This window comes from Triturus cristatus, chromosome 4_1, assembly GCF_964204655.1.
Source record: "Triturus cristatus chromosome 4_1, aTriCri1.1, whole genome shotgun sequence".
Taxonomy (NCBI): domain Eukaryota; kingdom Metazoa; phylum Chordata; class Amphibia; order Caudata; family Salamandridae; genus Triturus; species Triturus cristatus.
In genome coordinates this window covers 908094211-908106404 of record NC_140585.1, presented here as the reverse complement: position 1 = coordinate 908106404, position 12194 = coordinate 908094211, and the positions used below count along the sequence as shown (strand labels likewise).

Below are 12194 nucleotides of genomic sequence, written 5' to 3'. Positions count from 1 at the left end.
ATCAAATGCTACTAGTGGGCTTGCAGCACTGATTGTGCCACCCACATGAGTAGCCCTGAAAAGATGTTTCTGGCCTGCCACTGCAGTGCCTGTGAGTAGTTTGTTAACTGCCATGTCGACTTGTCAAGTGCACCCACTTGCCAGGCGCTAACCTTCCCTTTGCTGACATATAGGACACCCCTATGGTAGGCCCAAGGTACCCCCCTGAGCAGGGTGCAGTGTATGTGAAAGGTAGGACATGTACTGGAGTGTGTAACATGTCCTGATAGTGAAATACTGCCAATTTTGTTTTTCACTAATGAAAGGCTATATTGCCCCATAGGATGGAATGGGGAATGTTTTGTAACATTGCACAAGCATATCTTCCCATAGGGATAAGATCGAAAAATTGAGTTTGGTATCCCTGAACTCAGGATTTAATAACACATCTTTTAGTAAAGATGGTTTTTAAATAGTGTGCTTGAAAATACCACTTTTAGAAAGTGGCTATTTTCTTGTTCAAGCATCCTGTGTGCCTCTGCCAGTTTGTGGATTGACTGTCTGGCTTTGGAGTGACAGGGGCTAGGGAGGTGCAGTGGCTCCAGGAGTCTGGATGAGTCAGTACTAGGCTGCATAGTCCTGATCTGCATTTGGAGTGGTGGGAGGAGTAGCACCTGTACCTGAATAGGGCTGTACCTGCCTTCCACAATGCTGGCTCTGCCCCCCTGTGGTGTGTCTGGAGCCAAGACTCACACTGACAATGGATGTTGTTTTGCACTTGCAGAGTGTCCCCCAGAACTGGTTTGAACTGGGCTCAGAGCCCCTTGCACAAAGAGAACACAGACATTTTGGGGTATACGTATCAGACCCAAAACCCCAGACTTTGGATCATTTCTGGAATTCAAGAGGAACCTTTGCCAAGGAGAAGACCTGGAGAGGCTGAGGAGAAATACTGTCCTTGCTGTGTGTCTGGGGTTGGCCTGCTGTTGCTGTTTCTGCCAAGGAAAGGAGATGGACTTTGCTGTGTGCTGTGTCCCCTGCTTGAAGGAGATCTCCAAAGGCCTGAAGTGTGCTGGCCTCCTGTTTGGAAGTCTCAGGGACACAAAAGACTTCCTGCAAATCTGCTGGTGCTGCTGGAATCTGCCATCTGTGAGTCCTACCCTTGCCTGAGGTGCCTCCTTCCAGTTACAGGACCTCAGAGGTGGGTTTTGCAGCTAATCTCTGCAAGAACCGGTGCGCAGCATCGCGAAGCCGAGCAAAGGCTCTTGGACCTAGGATGGAGATTAAAGGAAGCAGTGGATTTGTTTGGCCATTCATTTTTACATGTGCTTACTACGATAGATACAATCATAAAGTGACCTATTTTTTTATGTTCTTTAGAATTATGAAATAAAAGAAGACTAGGGCCAAGGGGATAGCACTGAGGCCATAGCCACTACCTTCACCACACCTGAAGTCGTGCCTGCTTCCAGTGTTCATAAGGTGCTGTTGAGTCTTGTTTATCTACTCTCCAGTGTTTTAACTATATTCCCATCTCCTTTATATTCAGCGTAGCCTTTTATAATTTACTTATTTTGTACTTTGCTAAATTTTCCTAACTTCTCTTAACGTCACCTTTTCCCTCATTAAATGTCTGTTAAGTTAGCCCAGCACAACCTTCTTTAAAAACATCTGGAGGGAATCTGGTTGGAGTTAGCCACTTGGCTGCAGCAGGCCAAACATGAAGCCATTGTGCTAGCCTTCTGATGGCTGAGGGATGTGGAAGAAGGGGAGGTAGCAGTGGAAGTGGGACAAGTAGGGCAAGGGGTACAACCAAATATTTTTTAGAATTTAGGAAAACGTGTCTGTTGTGTGAGGAACGATAAGTTGGAGAAAGAGTAGAGTAGGTTTGTGTGTTTTACGGAGTAGTTGGGTCCATTATGGGTGGTGTAGGTGGCAGGATCTTTAAATAATTAATACTTTTTTGTCATACATAACCACCTCTTATTTTATTAGATTAGTGGTTTGCTTTACTGTTTACTCAATAGCTTTCCTAGTAACCCAGGAATCTCCAACTGCTTACTGACAGAGGGAGAAACTTGATCTTGTTTCATCACAAAGAAAAATGAATGTCCATGCATTGTCGTATTTGTCTTCATGAGCTCTCTTGCAAGGCAGCTCCCAATGCAGGCCTTCACCCTCCTGCAATCAGTGTTGGAAAGTTGACCATGGCGAACCTATGCACCACCCCTTCATGACCTGTTATCTCTTGAGCGCTCTCCCATCAGTAATAGTTGTGTACTGTCCTCCTTTCTGCAGTCAGTCACCTCTAATGAATACTTACTACCCATAGATTAAATTCCACATTATGCTGCCTGCCACCCCAAAACCAATTACTTTTGCTTCTTACCTGAGTAGGAATGTATTGCCAGCCATCTATCCAAACTGTGAGTAATAGTTGATGCAGGGGTTTTGCTAAAGGCCTAAACTGCTGGAAGCTCCTACAAGCCCAAATAGAGAAAATGTCACAAGAACAATGTTTTTAATCTGAGTGGAACAGGAGCAATTGAGCAGGCAAACCAGCAATAAGACTCTGCAACATGAAACGAAAAGAAGATAGAGTTGGTGGAAACCTCAAGACAGAGGCCCACATAGATCAACAGAGTACAGAGTCATTTACTAAATCAAGCATTGTGTATTATAATATAAACCCACATCAAAGTCACAGAGCCGTTTATTTCAGCAGCTACATTCTCTGTAGGGTAATGATTAGGAAACAAATTCCACACAACGTAGACCTACCATTAAGAATTGAAATTTATTTTCTGCATCATGATGTCCCATGGCCAGGGTAAGGGCAACTTTGCATTTTTTACCCTACTCTTGTAACATTTTAGCCATTAGCCCCACTGAGTGTGAGATCTGTTGATGGTGGAAATCAATTACAGCACAGTGGATCTCCCAACTGTATGGGAAAAAGATTAGGGAATCAATCGATCGATGGATTAGTGGTAGGTTGAGAGAGAGAGCTAGACACAGCATTAAGCAACTTATTGAGCATGGTGCATCTGCATTTGAGGAAGTTGATAGCTAAAGTTAACCTATTCAAACAGTCTTTAGTAGCTGACAGACACCCACACTACTTATTAGTTAATGCAACATAAGGAAGACACACACAAAATATATATATAATTAAAGTAAATAAAATTGGTACGGTACAAAAGTGGTTCAAATGTATTCTTCTAGCATTGTCTGCCTTGGGAACAGGGCGGAACCGCATGACAGGAGCACCATGGATGTTCTTTACAGAAGAGAAGGTCTGTGGAATGACACTAGAAATAGAAAATCATAACTTTCAAAAGTCAAGGCTAGAACGGAATCAGAATAGCATAGCATAGCATAAGCTGGTGAATGATCAACCAAGGGCGAACCTACCATCAATCCCACACAACCAAAAATGTAGCTGAATGTACCCTCAATAATTGATAACCCAACATATTAAAGGTTTGGCTATGCCCATCATGTCCACAACCTTATTCTCTCACAATCTGCCATTTAACTCAAGCCACTAGCATGCATTACTCTAAATAAATCACCTCTTTCCCGTCCATAGGAGTAGGCCTCTTTGTGTTTTTCCCCATATAAGTAGATATGGATGAGTCCTTCTCCTGGATGTTGTTAATGGCGCTTGCAGATATTATTTCTTCCAAATGAGACAGACTTTCTAAACAAGAAAAGTGAAACAAACTGAATCTTAGAGTCTAGTAAACTGGGAGGTCTCACACGAACCAAGAGATGCTGGAGTACAGTTGAGAAAAGGCCAATCAAGTCACACCCCCAGTGACACATAGAAGGGTTCACCCAGAATGATCACTGAAACATTAAAAATATAGGTTGACCTGAGCTACTCCCAAAAGTCACATGAATCATTTTGGCATTCGTTAATTAATGCAAGCACTAAGTAGTGAAGTCCTTTGAAACTTCACAAACAGCCACACATGGTAATGAACATTTAGGCATGGAAGACAGCTTGTGTTTTTTCAGAAAACAGAGGTGTCCACTGCAGATTTAGCAGCAGTAGCTCATTGCAAAGTCTACTGTTGGCCTTAAGGTTAAATTAGTTTTCTTTCTTGGTCACCAGTCACCAGGCTAAATGACTGTGTTCTCCTTCATTATCTGTTTGTGGTTTACACACTGATCTATTTAGGCTTATTACATTCCTTAGCACACCACACATAAGAAAATCCCTCTTTTACAGATAACATTTCTCTTGTGTTACTAGTGTATTACTTTTTAATTCAGATTTTTTTGCAGAGTTTTATATAGCGCAAACTTGACCCGAATCCAATCAGGTATCAGAGCGATTTACATAGCACCAGTTACGTTACATGAGGACACACATTCATTTTTTGTTAGGCACGGGGAGATTAAGTGATTTGCCCAGAATCACAGGATGTTCAGCTTCATTACTGAGACTCGAACCCAGTTCCCCAGGTCCGAGGTCGAGCGCCCTAGCCGTTAGGCCAACTCCTCTCCCCAATGTAGAGTCCATCTTCATAGTCAAGGACTTTAACTTGAGGCTGAATAGTCCCCACACTGATGAGTCTGACAAATGACCCTTCTCCACTGTTATGTCTTCTGAACTCTTAACATTTCTATGGATGAAATGTTTATTCATTTTTATCATTGTCCGTCTTTGTACGTTCCCCTGGCTGTGACAATTGCACCAGTGAACAGAAAACTTGCACAGAGGCTACACTGGCTAAAGGACATGCTATATATTTTTTTGAGAGCCTGCTGAGTTCTGACCACTGTTCTTTTTTCTCATGCCAGCAGATCAATAGCTCTTGATCCAGGTACAATTCTATTATTCATCCAAGTAATCTTGTACCATCGTCTCTATTATCACAGTTGTTTACATTTGCTATTTAAAAGTTTCCTGCATCTGTGTACTTGACATACGTCCTGCAACATTCATCAATCAACTCATAATAAAGGTTGGATGAAGTGATGCTGCTGGTGTTAATTTAGTAGCAAATGTGTCTGGTCGACTGAGGATTGTGTTACCACTGGTGGGTGCTGCTGCTGCAGTTGCACTTATGCTATATGGCAGGTCCTAAGGTCCAAAGAAAGCTAGACGCTAGCTATACAATATATAAAAAAAGTGAGTTTTTAACTCAGTTATTTGCTTAATTGAAATATAAACTGAAATACTATGTTGCATCAAGTGGAACTTCATAACAAATACTCATACATTTTTTATGCAGCAATCCTTCAATAATTATGGTTAGCAGTATTTACATAACCTTTAGATTAGCAATTTATTAGATTCAACATAAATAGCATATCAAAAATGTACACATTTAGCTAATTGACGCCGTAAAGACAGTGGATAACACACCATCACCAGCGTGTACAAATTATGCCAAAGTGAGTAAGGAAAAAAGATCTCTACACAGTAGATTTGTAGTCTAAAAAAGTAACGCTGTCCCCTATTTTGGATTAATAATTAAGTGGAGAAATGTTGTAAGACTGCTCCAGAGTTTAAAAAAGATAACAGACAGTCTGTTGTTTGTGCAAGGCCCTTGGGTATTATAATCAGTATCCAGAAGTGTAATAATGTATGTCTAATGCTTCTTCGTTGGTGGATTTCTAAGGCCTCTGGTAATCTTCATGGTCTTAAACCTTGGAAGTGTGGTGTGTGGTGTGTGGTGTTGACGACTTCTGATCCCTTTGTTCTATGGTGTCTACTCAAGGCAGAGGAATGATGTTGCGTATCTCGAGAAAAAGAAAGGAAGGGTTCTTAAAAGTGTGTTTGGTGGGAAATAGGCAACCCCTTTTTGTTGGGAAGGTCATGCTTCTTTTATAGCTTGCCATAACATGGAACACTGAATTATAAAAACAGGTAACTTGATGAGGGTGGAGAAAGCCACTGAGTAACTATGTTTCAAACATTGTGCACAGCGACACATCTGCACCTGTACCTCATATTTGGGAAAACCAAACACGTTTCAGTTCTCTCAGGTCATTTCGCATAGGCTTGGCATGCAGCCATGCAGCAATCTTTAAATATTCTTTTACAGATTGTTGCATAACAAGCCTAAGAATATGTATTGTGAATGTTCCTTTTAACACACATTGATATTTAAGTTTGTATGTGAAGTAAGCAAATAATTGTGTGAGGGAGGCACTTTCTTTGATCTATTGATGTTAAAGTTGTGACTTGCTTCTGGACTTGGAGCTCCTGTCATGCCCTCCAGAGGTTGGTAAAGACAGCACTTCAGTTCTTCTATGCCCTTGAGGTTGTAATATTTCATTTTAAAAAGGAGACACCCAGTGCTGAAATAGAACTGAAAGTAGATAGCTCTTTTTTGTATCATACCTCCAGTATAGTAGCACAGATCTACTCTTCGGAGGACACAATATATTTATTTGAAGCCTGCCGTTTGTATTCACATGAAGGATTAAGCCGTTGTCTAAAGCACCTTCTTCACTGACACAGGAATATGACGCTTCCACCTTTCGCAAATGGTCCTGCAGCATATGCTATAATGGGATGGGTTGGCTCATGGACCTAACCTCCTTGCTGACGTCCCATGTCCAAATATCAAAAGGAACTAGCATTTGGATCAGCCCCCATTTGTAAACCTCCGTCATTATGACCTTGGCAGCTCCATTTCTTCTTTATTGCTGGACTTCAACTAGCAACATGTAGAAGGTGGAGGTTCATTGGGTTAGAACCTCACGAATGAGGGCTTATTCAGGGGCTCTTTTAGCACACTGTGTGATCCTCGGCTGCATCTGGGCTTTAAAGGAACGTCAGAACACAAAAGTGTGCAAATCATGTGGTTGTTGAAAGTATATTGATCGGGTAATAAAAATTGAGAAGAAATGACAGCTAGACTTGGCCATTTGGGTAAATCATAACATCATAACAATAATATATCCACACATAAATGAACTGTTTTGTTTAACAGGGCACAACTTAAAGTCAGTCAAAACCTACATGATATAAATAAAGTGCACCCCCCTCCCTCCCCCGGCCCCTGGGAGCCAAAAGACCCAATTAAAATAATTACAACAACAAACATGGGCCTAAGGGTTTAATCCAAGCAGCAGAAAACGTTGAACAAAATCTAAAACAGGGAAATAAATACCTAGTGTCCCTCCAGGGCTCATTGAATCCCTATGGGAGCCAGGAGGAGACTGGCAAAACTGATTAAATTAATTAAACATAACAACAATGTAGTGGAGACTACTTCAAGCAGCCACAAGCACAATATAAATATTACATTAGATATATATTCAAAACTAAACAATGGACCAAAATTAAGTTTCTAAAGGTCCGTAACAATCAATTCTCCTAGAAAAATGCTTTGGAGAGTGGCACAAAATAATTCATAATCAACGAACAGACACAGACACTGGTTTTACTACATGGTGAGCAAGCACATGGAACTGAAAGGCTCATGGCATGAAGAACAATGACAAAGAATTTAAAGGTCACCCATGAGGCACACTCTGGTTTCACAAGATGGTGAAAAAGCACATCATATGAAAAGGCAGAAGGCATGGAGGACTGAGGCAAATTCATTGTCTGTTAGGTACACACTGGTTTTTAAAAATGCTGGAAAAGCACATGGCCTGGAAGAGAAGAAGGCATGGAGGATAATGAGTCCATCGCTGCCTACCCTGGCTGGAACAGCTTCTTCCCCACTCCACCAACAAACTCATGAAGCATTACAGGGAAAGCACTGCATAAATAAATACCCAAGATGTGCCTGGGTCCACCCATAGGTCAATACAACACCAGTAAATCAGTCACAAGCATATGTAATTAATCAAACAAGATACCAAAAATAGTAACCGCAAAGCAACGTCGAAACTGACAACAAATTAAAATACACTTTAAAAATTACTCACAAAACAGACACATACAGCACCTGGAGAAGAACATGGCTTAGAACAACAGAAATCCTTTACCCCAGCTACCATGGGCACATGCTGACAAATAACCTAAATTTGGCATGAACGCAAACCCATACACAGGCCTCTATTTATCTATATTACAGCCATAGTCACAATCTGAAAAATACACTAATAATACATAAGTGGCCTAAATCATGATAGGCCTCAAACACCGCAGCTAAATGACTATTCTAGACAAAAGCACAAGTAAACAGAGGGAATATATATGACACTCAAGGACTCCACCACCCAAAATGTCCATTACCCTCACATTCTTATCGATCCCCTTATCTGACATCCACATGGGCATTCCTGCACCCCTATGTCTGAACTCCAGGCATTCCAACAACAAACACAATTAAAAAAAGGAAAAACATAGTAAAAAATAGTAGTGCTTACCTCCATCAAACAGTTTTTAAAGAACTGCACTGAATTGACTTGATTTTCCCAAAAAATGGAAACATGGCAAGGGCGGATAATGCAACAACGATTGCAGTCAAAGGCTGAACAAAAAAAGAGCGAGGAGTCAGGAAGAGGATGTGGATACTGAATGTACATTAACCCCACTCTCTATTGCATTCCCCTTTTGTGCAAAAAATAATTATGGACAAAAATGTGATTTGCAATGAATTCTGATATATCGGTGCCCTGAGTTAATAAAAACAGCTGCTCGCGTTTGGTGAACCCCCCTAGCATTGGTTCAGTGTTCCAGCAATAGGAATTTTTTCCAGAAGAAAATCTGTAAGATTATGCCTCCATAAAAGAAAATGTGTCTGCCACTTGTGATAAACAGCAGCCATACTGCGATGACTGAAAGGACACTTACTGACTGACCCTCAATAGCACCAAGAGATGTGGAGTACCCATACTCCTATGTAAATCTAGACCCAGATGAAATTTTTGTTACACAAGCAACATCTTGCATAAATTTCTGCATTTCATGTTACACAAAATTCCCACAATTATACGATTACACTTGGTTGCCTAATTAGAGAGAGTTCGGGTAAAGATCCTGTTGTGGGAGCATAGGAACAACGCAAGTGACCAGGACATGAGCAGCTGTAATTTGGGACACTTGTGTTGTTTGCTCTGTGTTTTTTAGCACGAAATGTGGGGACATTTGTTGCACGAAATGCAATTTTGTCCCCACATGACGATGTATTAATTTACACTAAGATATAGTGCTAAGTGCTGGGTTTCAATTGTGCATGATTTCTCGTAATTTTGTTTACTTTTTCTGAAATTTCACATAATTACACAAAAAAGGAATGTATACTAAATTTGCATAGCCCTAGTAAAAACCTCACCCCCAAAGTTCCTTGTGCCTGTATACCATGTCTGACCATACCCACAGGTACATTTGTATGCAATCAAAGGGGGTAGGCAAGACACATGTGGCGGGTTCAGTATATGCCATGCAAATTACCCTGAATTTCTGCTCTCTCGAGATTGCTGTTAGAATGTGGCATTTTCCCCGTGCTTTGTCCAGAGACTGGAATTTATCATCTGACCTGATTCTTGATAGGACTGGAAGCCACAACTCTTGCAATGGAAGGGCAGCACTAGCTGACCTGATAGGTAATCCTGACCTGACAGATGTTTGGCATCTACTGCACCCAATAGATAGAGAATATGCTTTCCTCTATTGCTCCATGGCACATCACACATTAATTATTCCCTTATGCACAGAGCTTTGTTACTTCACATAACCCACTGTGATATCTTAGAAGACTTGGGACATATTGCACCCCTCTGGCAAACTGGTGCATGAGAACTAACACCAAAGGGGTGCCCATGATAAGACCATTCTCAGGTCTCTTGTTAGTACTTTCTTTGAGTAAAATGTAAGCTCAGTTTCCTTGACTCCTCTGTTGTGTGTGCCGGGTAGGGCTTCGTGGAAGGGACTGATGAGGAGGAGTCAGGAGTCTAGACCTAAACAGGAATCATTAGAATAGTCCATTAGGGATCTGACGATGCGCTATTAGACCTGCACATGAGATACAACACCAGCTAGAATTGGTAAAACTGAGATCATTCTTTTATTATACAGGTAGAGCGGGAATTCGTATAACTGAAAGATAGGCACGAGGCGCGGGGCGTGGTTTTGGGAATACTGCTAGAAGCATAATTGCATCAGGAGAAATGGAGGGAATGTCCATTGTTGAGGCCACAAATTACACTGATAGTTGCACACTCACACTCCAGACACTGCTGAAACCTTTGCCTCTTGTTATGTTATGTTACTGTTCAGTTATAAAGCGCACATTCACCAGACGGTCTCTTGGCGCTAGGTAACTAATTGGTCTTCATCCCCGCTTATTGATAAGCCTGTCTGAAAAGCCATGTCTTCAAGAGTTTCCTAAATGTAACCAGATTAGTAGTGGACCTAAGGTCCAGGGCAGGCTATGCCATACTCAAGGGGCGATAGCGGCGAACCTACGCCTTCCGATCCTTTGTTTTTTCCAAGAGGGGATCACCAGAAACTCTTATTGCAAACAGTTATACAGCTTGTGGGGGTGGGGGGGGGGTGAGCATCTGCCCAAGCTTCCCAGGAAGGGAGAGCTCTTCTTCAGGGTAGATCACTAAGGACTAGATAGCAGAAGCCTCAGTCATCCTCCCCTGTGCAAATTGCCAGGAAAAGATGGCTTCCCTGGTTTTAAAAAACAGGGAAAGATCTTGTGATACCACTGCTCCATGCCACTGCCTACTGGCACCCTGGGTCTACCTCGAACTGAGCCGCTATTGCTCTTCATACCAAGGATGGGAAAGACCTCTATTCTGCGCTAGCTACTGGCCAATATCCTTAATTTATGTTGATGTTAAAATATTGGCTACAATATTCAGAAATAGACTTTAAACAGGCTTGTTCCCTGCCACTCATCCAAGAATTGATTTACAAACTTTGCATCATCTTCTCTAGGATTTTATGGACAGCCAGCAGGAAAACCTATCCCTCTTGTTGGATGCTGAGAACGTTTTTGATGGGCCATAATGGGGAGATGTTTTTGAAGAAATTGAGTGGGCAGGACTGGACGGGAATTCATATTTAAAGTCTGCTAGCATTATGACTGTCTGGCTCCCAATATTGCCTTGGAGCTGTTGTTGGCTGCAATACAGAAATCCATGAATACACGTTATTCGCACAATAGTCAAAGCATTCCTTTATGCATACAGAATCTTACACTCCTCAGGCCGGATATCTCATTTACACTTCTAATGTCCCGGATCCAATTGTTTTCTGGTTTCTTGGGATAAAACGTTATTTGGGGCAAGTGCGAGCCACTGCCTGTGACCCAACCTAATGAGAGCTTGTCTAGATAATCTTGACATGCAATAAGTTCAGGGGGACTCAATACAATTGTTCGTAATAATCTGCTGCCCCTGACAACCAAGACTTAGACGGATTTGCACGAAATGGACACTGCTCAACCTATATGGAGAAGGGTACAAAATGCCAGGATGACAGTGGGCCCAGATATAATTATATCTTTGGAATGTCGCCACAGCACATCCATAAATCATGAATGACAAGAATAGTCCTGGATATCAAAGATATATCTGGGGAGAAGAACCCCAGGCTGCAATCACAGAAACGTTGGGTGCATAATACATCTGCAGTCTACAAATACCTCATTTGGTATCCTAATACTGGGCCCATCTACTGTTGCAGGTCTCCTAATTTCTACCAAACACACTAGAATCTCCACTGTGAGTTCTTGTTGAGAGAGCTCATTGGGTGCTGGTACGGTATACTGCTGGTCTGCTTACACCACGCAATGCCAAAAGCCCTGGATAATTCAGTTGCCAGACCTATGCCCAGTACCAGGTAGTCAGTGCACACACAGTTGGCAATACATCAGCTGGGGCATAAATCTGTAAATTCTACCATAAATGAATGGTACTTTATTACCCTAAAGTTTCACCAGCCAAGCTTTTTGCACATTTCAACTGTGTTCAGTGTAAGGGTTAGAGGTGGATCTGGCAGCAAATATTGTGGGCCTACAATGCTATCCAAGAGTAGTCAAGGGCAGTGTGGGATAGCTTTGCAACTGTGATGAACACCCTTATGCTTCTGTTTGTACAAATGTCCCTGTCATACTGACATACAACATGGATGATGTTACATGCCTTTACACACTCACCCACAGATGGGTGGCAATTTCACTGGCTGTGACAAAAATGGGTATTCTGCGGCAATGGCACCAGTCCACTGAACAAACAGTGAAGACTTGACAGGTTAAATTATGAAGAATCACCCATTATGAACA

The 12194-nt window shown here is 41.8% G+C and overlaps 1 long non-coding RNA gene across 1 annotated transcript in view; it reads right to left on the bottom strand.

Moving 5' to 3' along the window:
- Window positions 1–2791: 2791 nt before the first annotated feature.
- LOC146855766 (uncharacterized) overlaps window positions 2792–12194 on the bottom strand; it is a 53185-nt gene continuing 43782 nt past the window's right edge. Inside the window, exons 2-4 of the long non-coding RNA XR_014980873.1 lie at window positions 8326–8429; window positions 3555–3682; window positions 2792–3290 (exon numbers count right to left, since the gene is read on the bottom strand). This is a non-coding gene — a long non-coding RNA (uncharacterized LOC146855766). The remainder of the gene's footprint in view (window positions 3291–3554; window positions 3683–8325; window positions 8430–12194) is intronic.